Source organism: Hyaena hyaena, unplaced genomic scaffold, assembly GCF_003009895.1.
Source record: "Hyaena hyaena isolate Hyena2069 unplaced genomic scaffold, ASM300989v1 scaffold_219, whole genome shotgun sequence".
Classification (NCBI taxonomy): domain Eukaryota; kingdom Metazoa; phylum Chordata; class Mammalia; order Carnivora; family Hyaenidae; genus Hyaena; species Hyaena hyaena.
The window spans coordinates 2,294,306-2,308,732 of record NW_024080850.1 but is presented as its reverse complement, the minus strand read 5'-3'; positions in this window follow the sequence as shown (position 1 = coordinate 2,308,732).

Genomic DNA, 14,427 nt, shown 5'->3' with positions numbered 1-14,427 from the left:
CCTCCAGTCCCATGGTCTTCCCCAAGGACACAATTTCATTGACAACTGGTGGCCCCTCTAGGTCATATCCACGAACACAATCACACCATGGTTTTCTTCAAGCAGAATTGAGGGTTCTCTTGGTGGCCCGCATCCCAGGTTGGTGTACAAGGCCTTTTCCTTCTTGTAGATAAAGTTCTCAGTCACAGTACCACTTGCAGGAAGCAACTTTTCTACATCTTCCAGAACACGTGGCTATTGCTTTGATATTCTTGTGACTCCTTTTGCTGCATCTAGCCCTCTTATTTTCTTTCTTCTTTTTATTGTACAAATGGTTGGGGGCGCCTGGGTGGCTCAGTCAGTTAAACGTCGAACTTCGGCTCAGGTCATGATCTCATAGTTCGTGGGTTCGAGCCCTGCATCAGGATCTATGCTGTCAGCCCAGAGCCTGGTGCCGCCTCTTGATTCTGTGTCTCCCACTCTTTCTGCCCCACCCATACTCGCACTCCGTTTATCTGTCTCTCAAAAATAAGTAAACATTAAAAAATTTAATATATATATAGCACAATGGTCAACATAGACTTCTTATAAAATCTTGAAATTTCAGCCACTCACATACCTCATTCATACTTCTCAATGATTTCCTTCTTAACTTCCACCATAACCATCTCTTCATTCTTACTACCTTTCTTTTCAACCTTTTTCTGCATGGGGACCACTGTATATGCTCTCACGATGTTGACTACAGTACAGTATTAATAAATTCTTGTCATATACTGTATTTAATGTAACTGGCAATAAGGCAGCAGAGGAAAGGGTCTATACTGCAGGCAGCCTGATCTAGAGTGAAGCAAATTCCTAAGCTTACTCTTGTATGGAAAAGCAAAGGACTGTCCATAGGTGCTTTGAAGTGATGAAAAATACACTAGTGCCAGTTGTGGGCACCTTCCAACGTTCTGAAAAATCACTAATTTCTGCCAAACACTGCAGCCTGAGACTGAGCATCCAAGCATGGGAGATGATCACTCACAATCCCACAGTGAGAGTGAGAATGAGTGAGAGCAAGAGCGAGAGAGAGAACCATAGGCTCAGCTGTGATCATATGATGCTTAGAGTCTCATACTTGTATTGCAAGACATCACTTACTCATCAAGTTAAAATTTATTAGAACTGTTTGCTCATCTTGTGGAATACTTACAGAACAAGTTACACACAAAGCAAGGTTTTACTATAATTACTGTAACTATAGTAGACTGTAACTATAGTTACTGAAGTAACTATAAGTAACTATAGTTACTTCAGTCATTTTGCTATTTCTTTTCTATATGCTTCCTAACATTTTCTCCTTATTTTCTGCATACTGTTTTCTTTCGTGTTCATTTTATTTTTGTAGTGAAATGTTTTAATTCTCTGAGCGTTTCCTTTTGTGTATGTTGTATAGCTATTTTTTGTGATGTTATGATATGGATTATGTTTAACATTTTAAGTTTACAACATCCTAATTTGAATTTATACCAGTTTAACTTCCATAATGTACAAAAACTCTGCTTCGATAGCCCTTTCTCAATCTTGATTTTTCAAAATTAACATCTTTATATACCATCAAAAAATAAACCAATATTTTTTATGCATTAGTCTCTTAAATCACATAGAAAGCAAAAGTAGAGTTACAAACTAAAGTTACGATAATACTTTATACTTTTTTATCTTTACTGAGACCTGTATTTCTTCAGACAGCTTTGAATTAGGACAGGTCTAGTGGTAACAAATTCCCTACACTTTCGTTTATCTGGGATTGTCTTAATTTCTCCCTCTTTTGAAGGACAGTTTTGCTGGATGTAGGATTTTTGGTTGGCATTAATTTTCATTCAGCTTTTGAATATATTAATCCAGTGCCTTCTGGCCCAGTAAATAGTCAGCATTTGCCATTCTAATAACGTATAATGCAGAACCAAGGAAGTTAGTTTTCTGCATTAGAAGCCTTTTGTGGGGGTGCTTGGGTGACTCAGCCAGTTAAGTGTCTGACTTCGGCTCAGGTCATGATTTCCTGATTCATGAGTTTGAGTCCCGCATTAGGCTCTGTAATAACAGCTCGAGCCTGGAGCCTGCTTCGGATTCTCGGTCTCCCTCTCTCTTTGCCTCCCCCACTCATGCTCTGTTTCTCTAGAACATAAATAAACATTAAAAAAAATTTTTTAGAGACCCTTTGTGGGACGCCAGGGTGGGTCAGTTAGCTGAGTGTCCGACTTCAGCTCAGGTCCTGATCTCATGGTTTGTGGGTTTGAGCCCCGCCTCAGGCTATCTGCTGTCAACGAAGACTACTTCAGATCCTCTGTCCCCCTCTCTCTGTCCCCCCCCTGCTCATTTGCACACTCTCTCTCTCTCAAAAATAAATAAACATCAAACAATTTTTAAAGAAGCCCTTTGTAAGCTTATGGGCATCATAAATGGTCTAGAAACTCCAGGAGATATAAGAGAACGTTGCTAAAGCCTCTACAGTAAAGGAATCCTTGAAGGCTCTAACAGGATTACCTGATGATTCCAATTTGGACAGATTCTACGCTCTTTTGTTGGAGGAATTGCCATTCCATGTGGGTCGATTTGCAAGTAACAGCATCAATAAGATGAAGTAAAATTTGTAAATAGGGAATGTGTTGGCTCCTGAAGGCCCAAAAGAATTAAAAGATTTTGGAGCTGTATTAATATTGTGGATGCTGAGAATGTTAACAACTGTTTCTTGACAGTGTCAGGGATGGTTTGCCAAATAATTCGCAGGATTTTTCAGTGAGGTGGTGTGACATTGCGTTATGTGTGGGACCTTGGTGACCCATCTTCCTTTTGTGAGCTCTAGTATTTGTATCTCCTTAATGAATGTGTCAAATGAATCTCTTTGGAGGGAAGATATCAGCAATATAATGTCATTTCTGTGTTTCTTGAGAAAGTTGGCTGCGGTTAAGGTCTTGCCCTCAAAGATTATATGTGATGGATGACAAAGCTGTTGAGGGTAGCACATGGATAGCCTGGTAAATGTATATCATATCCTTTGGGAGGTGAAGACAAATCGTGGATGAAAGGCATTGAAATAGGCAAATAACAGAAGTATTAGCCAAATCTGTAATAGCAGAATATTCATTGATTACCGATTGGATGGAGTCAGTAATTTTCAATAATGTTGGATATTGAAGCCTTAAGGGATATGATCACAGAATTAGGGTTGCAGTAATCCACCATGAGGTACATGCCTTCTTTCCAAGTTTAAAAACGCAAAATTGGGTTCTGAAATGGAGAAGTAGTGAAGATAATCACTTCTTCACTCATTAGGTCTTCTCTAAGTTTTGATCTTTGAAGGAAGGCCTATTTTAATTTACACTGAGCTATAGTAACTATTTTAGTGGGGGAGGGATGTCCATGTGGGTTCAGTTTTGTCAAGCCAGTTTGTAATTGCTAGTCTTTTTTTTTTTTAATGAGATTCCATGCCCAGCATCGGGCTCAATCTGAGGACCTTGAGGGGTACCTGGGTGGCTCAGTCAATTGAGCATCCAACTTCAGCTCAGGTCAAGATCTTGTGGTTCATCATGAAACGATGCTCAGCATCCCTCCTCTTCAGGGAAATACAAATCAAAACCACACTGAGATACCACCTCACGCCAGTCAGAGTGGCTAAAGTGAGCAAATCAGAGAACTCTAGATGCTGGCGAGAATGTGGAGAAATGGCCACCCTCCTACACTGTTGGTGGGTATGTAAACTGGTACAGCCCCTCTGGAAAACAGTGTGGAGGTTCCTCAGGAAACTAACAATAGAACTCCCCTATGACCCAACAATAGCACCGCTAGGAATTTACCCAAGGGATACAGAAATGCTGATGCATAGGAGCACATGTACCCCAATGTTCATAGCAGCACTCTCAACAATAGCCAAAACATGGAAAGAGCCTAAGTGTCCATCAACGGACGAATGGATCAAGAAGATATGGTTTATATATACCATGGAATACTACATGGCAATGAGAAAGAATGAAATCTGGCCATGTGTAGCAACATGGATGGACCTTGAGGGTGTTATGCTGAGCGAAATAAGTCAGGCAGAGAAGGACAAATATCATATGTTTGCACATATAGGAGGATTAGGAGGAACTTAACTGAGGAACAAGGAGGAGAAGAAGGGCGGAAATGGTGGGGGAAAGGGAGAGAGGCAAACCATGAGAGACTCTTGAATGCTGACAAAAACTGAGGACTGATGGATGTGGGGGGGTGGGGGGATGGGCATGGAGGAGGGCACTTGTGGGGATGAGCACTGAGTGTTATGTGGAAACTAATTTGACAATAAACTATTTGTTAAAAAAAAACAACATATAAAACATGAAAAAAATAGCAATGGAAAAAAAAAAGATCTTGTGGTTCATGACTTCAAGGCCCACATCTGGCTCACTGCTGTGAGAGCCTGCTTGGGATCCCCTGTCTCCCTCTCTCTGCCCCTTCCCTGCATACACGCACTCTGTCTCTCAAAAATAAACTTTAAAAAATGTAAAAAACACCATCAAAACTCATGACCCTGAGATCAAAAGTCATATGATCTACCAACTGAGCCAGCCAGGCACCCCTATAATTGCCAGAGTCTTAATTTTAACCTCTTACTTATTTGGACAGAGCTTTCTTACCTACCATGGGATATTTTTGGGCAATGAGTGCTATGACCATGAAGATTTAGGCAAGTCAGTAAGAATTCTGATGGTTAAGGTAAAACCTATCTCTTTGCTCTCTACTTTATATTCAGTAACTCCCTTATAAGATTATAAGGAGCACCTTGTTTAAATTTATTTAGTTACAACTATAATTTGGACCTCAGTCTTAAAGCCATGAAGGTTTATCACCTGGTATATTTCAGCAGATATTAAAGTTAATTCAGAATCTATTTTTGTTGTGTAAAATTTTTAGAAGATTTCGAATATCCAATTGGGTCAAATTATAGACCCTTATTTCAGCCTTTGTTACAGTTGATCCTTCACTGTGTCCAGGTTTCTTTCTTTCCTCTTCCAGTCAGTGGGTATACTTCAGCAGATTCCCCTATATTACACCTCATCTGTATAAATTTCTTCCTCCAAAGATCCTCCAATCAGCACCATCAGGGTTAGAGGCCTCCCTCATGAAATGGTTTTAGGGGCACCTGGGTGGCTTAGTTGGTTAAGCGTCCAACTTCAGCTCAGGCTATGGTCTCACAGTTCATGGGTTCAAGCCCCATGTCAGGCTCTGTGCTGACACCTCAGGGCTTGGAGCCTGCTTCAGATTCTGTGTCTCACTCTCTGTCCCTACCCAACTTCAGTTTGTTCTCTCTCTCTCTTTCTCAAAAATAAAGAAACATTAAGAAATTTTTAAATGAAATGGTTGCTTTATAGAATGTAAGGACCCTGGATTTAAATTTAGTTTGAATTAACCTCTTCACTGTGCTACAGGGATGTCATGAGTGTTTTTCCTTATAGCCCTAAAAATAGGGATTTTTGTTACAGTAGAGGCATAAGCAGCAAAAGGGTGCTGGACTCATAACCTCAAAGGTCAGTAGATCAAAACCATCCTGTGCTGCAATCCTACCTTTTCTTCCATGCTCTTTCTTCTCTTTATACAAAGAATATGTTGGGTTTCTAGCCATATAAGGCTGTAATTTTCAGTTTCTGTCTCCGCCCAGTCATTCCTACCACAGGCCTTTTGGGTAGTTATTGGAAAAGTTCAGGAACCCAATGGCCAGGCTCATAGGTGGCTGTCTCTTCCTCGAGGGAGCACCAGTCAGTCTCCCCCAGATTGGGGTACACATCCAGTAAGATCATTTTTTCTGTGGCATATTTAAGCATTTACTGCTATCAGTTTCTTTCTAAGCACTGCTGTAGCTGCAGCCCATGAATGGTGATACACAGCACAGTTGAACAACACATTTGAACTGTGAAGGTCTACTTCTATGGGGATTTTTTTTTACAAATACAATACTATAAATGTGTTTCCCCTCATGATTTTATTTTCTCTAGCTTTATTGTGGGAATACAGTGTATAATACATATAACATACAAAATGTGTGCTCATTAACTGTTTATGTTATTGGTAAGGCTTCTAAGTTTTGGGGAAGTCAAAAGTTATACACAGATTTTTCCCTCTATGAGGGTGTGGTGTCCCTAATCCCTGCATTGCTCAAGGGTCAACTGTATTTTTGTTTTCTTTCTAGTCATAATATTTTAAAATTTCTCCTCTGACTTCCTGTGGACTTTCCTTAATCTTAAGATATTGGAGATTTTATTTTTTTTAATGTTTTATTTATTTTTGAGAGAGAGAGACAGCGTAAGCAGGGGAGGGTCAGAGAAAGAGGGAGTTGCACAATCCAAAGACAGGCTCCAGGCTCATGGTTTGCCTCTCTCCCTTTCCCCCACCATTTCCCCCCTTCTTCTCCCTTATGGTCCTCCGTTAAGTTCCTCCTAATCCTCCTATATGTGCAAACATATGACATTTGTCCTTCTCTGCCTGACTTATTTCTCTCAGCATAACACCCTCAAGGTCCATCCATGTTGCTACACATGGCCAGATTTCATTCTTTCTCATTGCCACGTAGTATTCCATGGTATAAATACCACATCTTCTTGATCCATTTGTCCGTTGATGGACACTTAGGGTCTTTCCATGTTTTGGAGATTTTAAAGATATCCTTCTCTCATTGATTTTCAGTTTTATTTTGTTCAAGAACTTACCTTGTATGATTTCAGTTTTCTTCAATTTGTTTCACAGCCTAGGATAGTCTCTGGGTGCTTAGAAAGAATGTATATTCTGCTGCTGTTGGGTGGAGAGTTCTACAAATGTCCGGTCAAGTGTCTTGACATTATATTACTATAAAGTAGGTTTCTTGTAGTTGGCAGATAGCTGGGTCTTTTTTTTTTTTTTTTTTTTAAATAAAATCTGAGAGGGGCATCTGGGTGGCTCAGTCGGTTAAGTGTCTGACTTTGGCCTGAGTCATGATCTTGCCATTCCCAAGTTCTGTGCTAACAGCTCAGAGCCTGGAACCTGTTTTGGATTCTGTGTCTCCCTCTCTCTCTCTGCCCCTCCCCCACTTGCTCTCTGCCTCTATCTCTCAAAGATAAATACACATTAAAATTTTTTTTAAATAAAAACTGAGGGTCTCTGCCTCTTGATGTGTTTAAGCCATATGTATTTAATGTAATTATCAATGTGGTGGGATTGATGTCTATGTGATATAATAAGAAATAAACATTCACTATTCATCTGGTTCCTTGGTGCAGAATTCATAAAACTCTTGGAATTTACTGTTTTATATGCTAATGAGATAACTCCTTGGGGGAGGGGGGTGCTAGATAGCTTCCGGATGTGGGCTGATGTCCAGAAAAACCAGCCACACTATTAGATGGTTTTAAAACTTTCAGCCTTACCCCCAACCTTCTGGGCAGGAAGAGGGGTCAGAGACTGAGCTCAGTCATCATGGCCAGTGATTCAGTCAGTCATGCCTATGAAATGAAACCTCCATAAGAAAAACCTTAAAATGGGGCGCCCAGGTGGCTCAGTCGGTTAAGCGTCTGACTTCAGCTCAGGTCATGATCTCAAGGCTCATGGGTTTGAGCCCCATGTAGGGCTCTGTGCTGACAGCTCAGAGCCTGCTTCTGATTCTGTGTCTTCCTCTCTCTCCGCCCCTCCCCCACTCACGCTTTGTCACTCTCTCTCAAAAATAAAAATAAACAAAAAAAAATTAAGCCTTAACACAAGTTCTGCACAGCTTCTGGGTTGGTGAACAACACAAGGATGTGTTGGTAGAGTGGCACACAGGAGAGGGCATGGAAGTTCTGTGTCACCCAGTCTCTACGCCATGTCCTGCCCATCACTTCCATTTGGCTGTTACTGAGGTGTATCCTTTATAACCAGTGATAGTAAGTAAAGTGCATTCCTGCATTCTGAGTCGTAATCAAACCTGAGGGGTTGGTGGGAACCCCCAAATTTGTAGTCAGCTAGGCAGAAGTGTGGGCAGCCTGGGTGCCCTGTTTGGGACTGGCATGTGGAGATAGTCTTGTGGGACTGAGCCATTTAACTTGTGGAATCCGATGCTAACTCCAGGCAAACAGTGTCCTTATTGAATTGAATTTTTAGACACGCGGTTAGTGTCAGAATTTGTTGGTGTGGAAGGCAACACATATTTGGTACGAGAGAAAAACACACAGTCCTCTCATCGTATTACTTTCCTTCTCTTTGTTCCCTCCATTCTCCTATTCCTGTTTTCCCTTCCTTGCCTTCTTTTCCTTTCCTGGGGTCACTATTACAGGCACCACCTGCCCAGGACGGGGAAGGAGCCAGAGGAGTGATGTTGGCTGAGGTCTCAGGCGGCAGAAAAGCCATCAGATTCCTCAGATCCACTTCCCCACCATCCTGGACCCCTTCTCCCGACAGTGCTGCACATTTTAGGCTCTTCTGTTCAGTTCCCCAGACCTTCTGATCCCATGAACCTCCCCATTCTGGACAATCCCTAGAGGCTTTTCTTCCCCCAACAGGAACAATTGAATTCAATTTCCAGAAAGTGCTATCTCTGACTGGGTTAACTTGACATTTTTTTTGAGGACTTGAGCTGTAAGCAACCATTTCCCTGTGATACCCTGGGGGTGTTCAGTCTACAGAGACCTGCTCCGCCACTGAGGACAGATGACCCCACCGTGACACCCACTGGATTTTGATGGTGCCTCCAATTCATCCACCTACCGCTAATTTATGCATAAGATCTCTGTCTTAAGAGGGTCAAAAGAAAAACACACTGGAGGCAGGCCATCCTATTTGGATTGGTGGAGTTGTTTTTAAGGTTTCTTTTCTTCCCAGTCTCCTGACAATGACCAGCCCCCTGCATTGTATGGAATATGGGCTATTTATGGGAGTTGTGAAGCAGTCACTGTGTAGACAGGCCTCAGCTCCTCTGACATCAGGGGATAGCATGGAACTTTGAGCCAGGTTTTAGATGCCCTTACCTACCATTTTGATGCCAGGAGCATCTTGAGGTCAGCACATTATCCTAAAAGGATCACACAGAATCAGAGCCACTGGGAACAGCACTGAACAGGATGCAGAAGAAACAGGAAATAGAACCATGAAGGGAGAGGGTGATCCTTTGAAAACAAGGGGCCACACCAAATTTGGGTGATGTCCAGAGTGAAAGAGTACGTGGCTGGCTAGGAGTGAACAATGGATTTGGTGGATAAGAGGTTACATGTGCATTGCAAGTAATTGTTTCCTGAACTAAGATGGCCTCTGATCTGGTTTGTGAGTTCAGTCCATTGGGAGCGCCTGGGTGGCTTAGTTGGTTAAGCATCCAACTTTGGCTCAGGTCATGATGTTGCAGTTTGTAAGTTTGAGCCTTGCATGTGGCTCTGTGCTGACAGCTGAGAGCCTGGAGCCTGCTTCAGATTCTGTCTCAGCCTCTCTCTCTCTGCCCCTCCTGTACTCACGCTCTGTCTCTGTCTCAAAAATAAACATTTAAAAATTAAAAAGAAAAGTACTTTGATCTTATAAAACCAACTCAAAGAATCCCTTCCCCTCACTTTTTTTTTTAAATGTTTATTTCTGAGAAAGAGAGACAGTGTCACCCACGAACTGCAAGATCATGACCTGAGCCGAAATCAGACACTTAACCGACTGAGCCACCCAGGGAGCCCCATGAATAAATCAGTTTGGAAGAGAATGATCATTAAAAATAAATGCAATACCTCTCTCAGCTTCCATGTCTTAAGGAGAAAATTTCCAAAAATCACTGTTAGAAAGGTCCATGGGTGAATACATTCCAATTTCTGCTCCCAGAAAAGTTTCCCATGCCCTCATGAAGCTTTTATTATAATGACTGACAGGTGGAGAGATGGTGCACTAGATGTACAAATATGTAACGTGACAGGTTTTTAAAAAATTTATGTTTTTTTTTCTGAGAGAGAGACAGTGTGAGTAAGGGAGGGTCAGAGAGAGAGGGAGACACAGAATCTGAAACAGACTCCAGGCTCTGTAGCACAGAGTGCAACACGGGGCTCGAACCCATGAACCGTGAGATCATGACCTGAGCTGAAGTCAAATGCCTAACCGACTGAGCCACCCAGGTGCCCATAACATGACAGGTATTAAATATACTGAAGATAAATGGGAAAGGGGAAGCGACCGTGTGTGCTGTCAGGCTAACACTAAACCTACACATTACCTTTTTAAAAGACTAAGTTTATGGGTTAAACAAGATTGAAAAGATCTATCAGCCAGTCAGCATGTAAACTTTATTTGGATCCTGATAGAAATAAACAGCTTATGGGAGGACTGGAAATTTGAACACAATTGAGCACGACTTGATATTTGATATATGCAAAATTAAGTTTCTGGATGTTATAAAATGTTGTCATTATGTTTTATACTTTGGAGATAAATGCTGAACTATTCACAGATAAAGTGATGTCATGTTGGGGATTTGCTTCCAAGAAATATAGAAGGAAAAGAAGAGGCTGTGTGTGTAATGCAAAAGGATTGGTCAAGAGTTGATGATTCTTGAAGTAGAGTGATGGGTATGGGCTGGGGGGGGGGGGGAGTCTATCATACTATTTCTTTTTCTGCTTTTGCATTTCCATCGAAAAATGTTTTTTTCTTTTTTTAAATTTTTTTAAAAATAGTTTGTTGTCAAGTTGGTTTCCATATAACACCCAGTGCTCATCCCCACAAGTGCCCTCCTCCATGCCCATCACCCCCCTTCCCCTCCCCCCCACCCCCAGCAGTCCTCAGTTTGTTCTCAGCATTCAAGAATCTCTCATGGTTCCTCAAAAAATTAACAATAGAACTCCCTTATGACCCAGCAATAGCACTGCTAGGAATTTACCCAAGGGATTCAGGAGTGCTGATGCATAGGATCCCAATGCTCATAGCAGCACTCTCAACAATAGCCAAAACATAGAAAGAGCCTAAGTGTCCATCAACGGACGAATGGATCAAGAAGATATGGTTTATCTATACGATGGAATACTACATGACAGTGAGAAACAATGAAATCTGGCCATGTGTAGCAACATGGATGGAACTTGAGGGTGTTATGCTGAGTGAAATAAGTCAGGCAGAGAAGGACAGCTACCATATGTTTGCACGTATAGGAGGATTAGGAGGAACTTAACCATGAGAAGAATGCTTTTTAAAAAAATTTAATGTTTATTTTTGGGAGAGACAGAGACAGAGCTCAAGCAGGGAAGGGGAAGAGAGAAACGGAGATACAGAATCCGAAGCGGGCTCCAGTCTCTGAGCTGTCAGCACAGAGCCCGATGAAGGGCTCAAGCTCACAAACTATGAGATGATGCCTGAGCTGAAGGCAGACACTTAACTGACTGAGGCACCCCCAAAAAAGACTTTTTAAAAAAACCGCTGTAGTGGGCTGAATTGTACCCCCCACCCTGCTTCCAAAATTCATATATTGAAGTCCTAATCACCAGTTCCTTAAAATTTGACTATGTGGAGATGGGACTTTGAAAGAGGTAAGTAAAATGAAGTCATATGGGTCCATTGTGACTTGTGTCTTTATTAGAAGAGGAAATGTGACACAGACGTGCACACACACACAGGGAACCCTTGTGAGAACAGGATGAGAAGGTGGCCATCTCCAAGCCAAGGAGAGAGGCACCAGAAGAAACCAATTCTGCCAACACCTTGACCTGAGACTTAGCCTCCAGTTTTGTCAGACAATAATTCTGTTGTGTAAGCCACCCGATCTAGGGTGTTTTATTATATATGGCCGCCTTGGTGAACTAACACACATGACTTCGGGGAAGGAAGGAACAAATGAACGAACGGACTAGAGAACTTAAAGTAACATTAGGCAAGTTGGTTGAGGATGGCATTCTACAACACTCACTTTAACAAAGTTGTGAAATTCAAATGATCACATGCTTGCAAAAATGTGAAAGACGAAAAATACTAATAATCATAGTGAATAAATTTTTTAAATGTTTATTTTTGAAAGAGAGTATGAGCAAAGGAGGGGCAGAGAGAGAAGGAGACAAAGGATCCAAAGAGGGCTCTGTGCCCACAGCAGTGAGACTGATGCGAGGCTTGAAACCATGAACTGGGAAATCATGACCTGAGCCAGAGTTGGACGCTCAACCAACTGAGCCACCCAGGTGTCCTGTGAATAGGATTTTTAAAAACCTTTATTTTGAGAGAGAGAAAGAGAAAGAGCAGGGGAGAGGCAGAGAAAGAAGGAGAGAGAGAAGCCCAAGCAGGCTCTATGCTGATGTGGGCCTCGAACTCACCAACCATGAGATCATAATCTGAGCCAAAATCAAGAGTCAGCCACTTAACCGACTGATCCACCCAGGTGCCCCACATAATGGCTAGGATTTATTGAGGTCTTACTGTATGCTTAGCACTAGGATAGAGCTCTCCATGAAATATTTGATTTGCTCCCGCCAACAATTTCATGAAAAAGGGTCAAAGAAATTATGTAGATAACTCAGTTGGAGAGTGAAGTTTCACCCCAGTCGTTTTGACTCCACGCAGAAGCCCCCCTCAAGCAGTATTTCTGTAGCTTTGGTAGAGTTGCCTTCTCATCCTTGGGAAATTTCAGTTGTTTAGATCTTGCTGCCAATATCTGAAGACAATGGAAGGAAGCTCTCACAAAGCAAGGGCATATATCCCTTTTAGTCTCCTCTTCCTTCAGTGCAGTATTAGGAATCTTCATCTTCAAAACCATTGCTGGAGGGGCATGAGTTGGCAAGGATAGCTTTAGGCTGCCCTTTTTTTCCAGATAACTTCAGGATCCTCTCTAAGGGGGCTCCTTAAAAATCAACCACTTGAAGTAGAGTGTTCATGGAAGAAAGCTAGCCTCTGTTCCCATATGGGGTATCTGTAATTTGCCAATTCCACACTGTCCATGTCCTAAAATTATTAATGCATACATTACAAATACATGATCAGGAAGGATAATTTGAATGACCACTGTTTAACAGAACTTACAAGGCCAAATAAGATGTGACCCTGTTCTCCTCTTTATCTGTGCTTTACTCCATCCCTTCTTTAATATCTCAGTTCAAGGCCAACTTCAGTTCCCCACACCTATCATGCTCCAGCCCATTTCAAGGCCTTCTCACATGCTATTCTAGTTGTCCAGAGTGTTTATTCATTCTTTTTTCTCTTCTGTTGTCTCTTCCTCTGAGAATCCTTTCATGGACCTAAAGATTGTATACTATGGTAACATCCTACCTTTCAGTGTTCTTTTGCCAGTTGCTACCTTGCTAAAAGTAGGTCTTCAACATGTGTTGACTCTGTTTTGGCCCCACTGGTTTGCCAAGCGAGTGCCATAGACCCTAGAACAAGATGAAGCAAAATAGGCAGCCGTTTCCATTAATTCACATAAGGTTAAAAGCACAAGTGTAGGGGCGCCTGGGTGGCTCAGTCGGTTAAGCGTCCGACTTCAGCTCAGGTCATGGTCTCACAGTTCATGGGTTTGAGCCCCACGTCGGGGCTCTGTGCTGACAGCTCAGATTCTGGAGCCTGTTTCAGATTCTGTATCTCCCTCTCTCTCTGACCCTCCCCTGCTCATGCTGTCTCTCTCTCTCAGAAAAAAAATTTTAATTTTTTAATAAAATAAAAGCACAAGTGTAAATTGAGCACTTATTATGCACAAAGTTCAGTGCTGTGTGATGTATTTTCTCACAGTAACTCTAAAACAAGTATAATTGTAATCCCCCTTTTAGAGTTAAAAATATGAGCTTTAGAGGACTTAAGTAACTTAACCAAAATCACACACGAAGCAAGACAAAGCCGGGATTTAAGCCAAGACCTTGCTTGACTTTACATCACAGCCTATGTTGCTGTAACTCCTAAGCAGTAAGAAAACCTCATAAGGAAAGGCTGGGACCAATCCATGGTGGAGATGCTTGGCCCCATCACCCCTTTGAGCTTTCTTTAATCTTTTTCTTTTGCTTTGATCAAGACTCTAGTTAGTAAGGGGCTTTACGCAAATTCTTTACCTTCAGTTCTAGGAAGAGGAAGAGGCTTTTCTCACCCTGCCTTACCACATTGTGTCACCCTCTGGCTCACCAGCCTTCTGGACCTTTCAGGACCAACACAGCCCTGCCTGCAGAGATCCCTCATGGAGGTCTGGTTCAGGGCACAGTCTGGGCCATAAGAACCTCAGCCATATTCAATCCCTAGGAACCAAGGAACAACGCACCGCTAGTAGCCCATAGAGTGGGAGCAGGAACTTCAGGCTCTGCGCCGCGGGGCCGCAAGAGCAACGGCCCCCCACCATTTTGGGCTCATCACAGCGAGTTCCCAGAGGGGTCTTCTGTGACTGTCCATGCTCAGATGTGAGTGGAAGTGGGTCCAGCCGGTCCCTAAGTGAGTTTCTTCGTGGAGGTTCCTAGAAGCCCTTTGCCAATGTAATATTACTTGAGTCGTTTCAGAGTCTCTTCCTTTTCT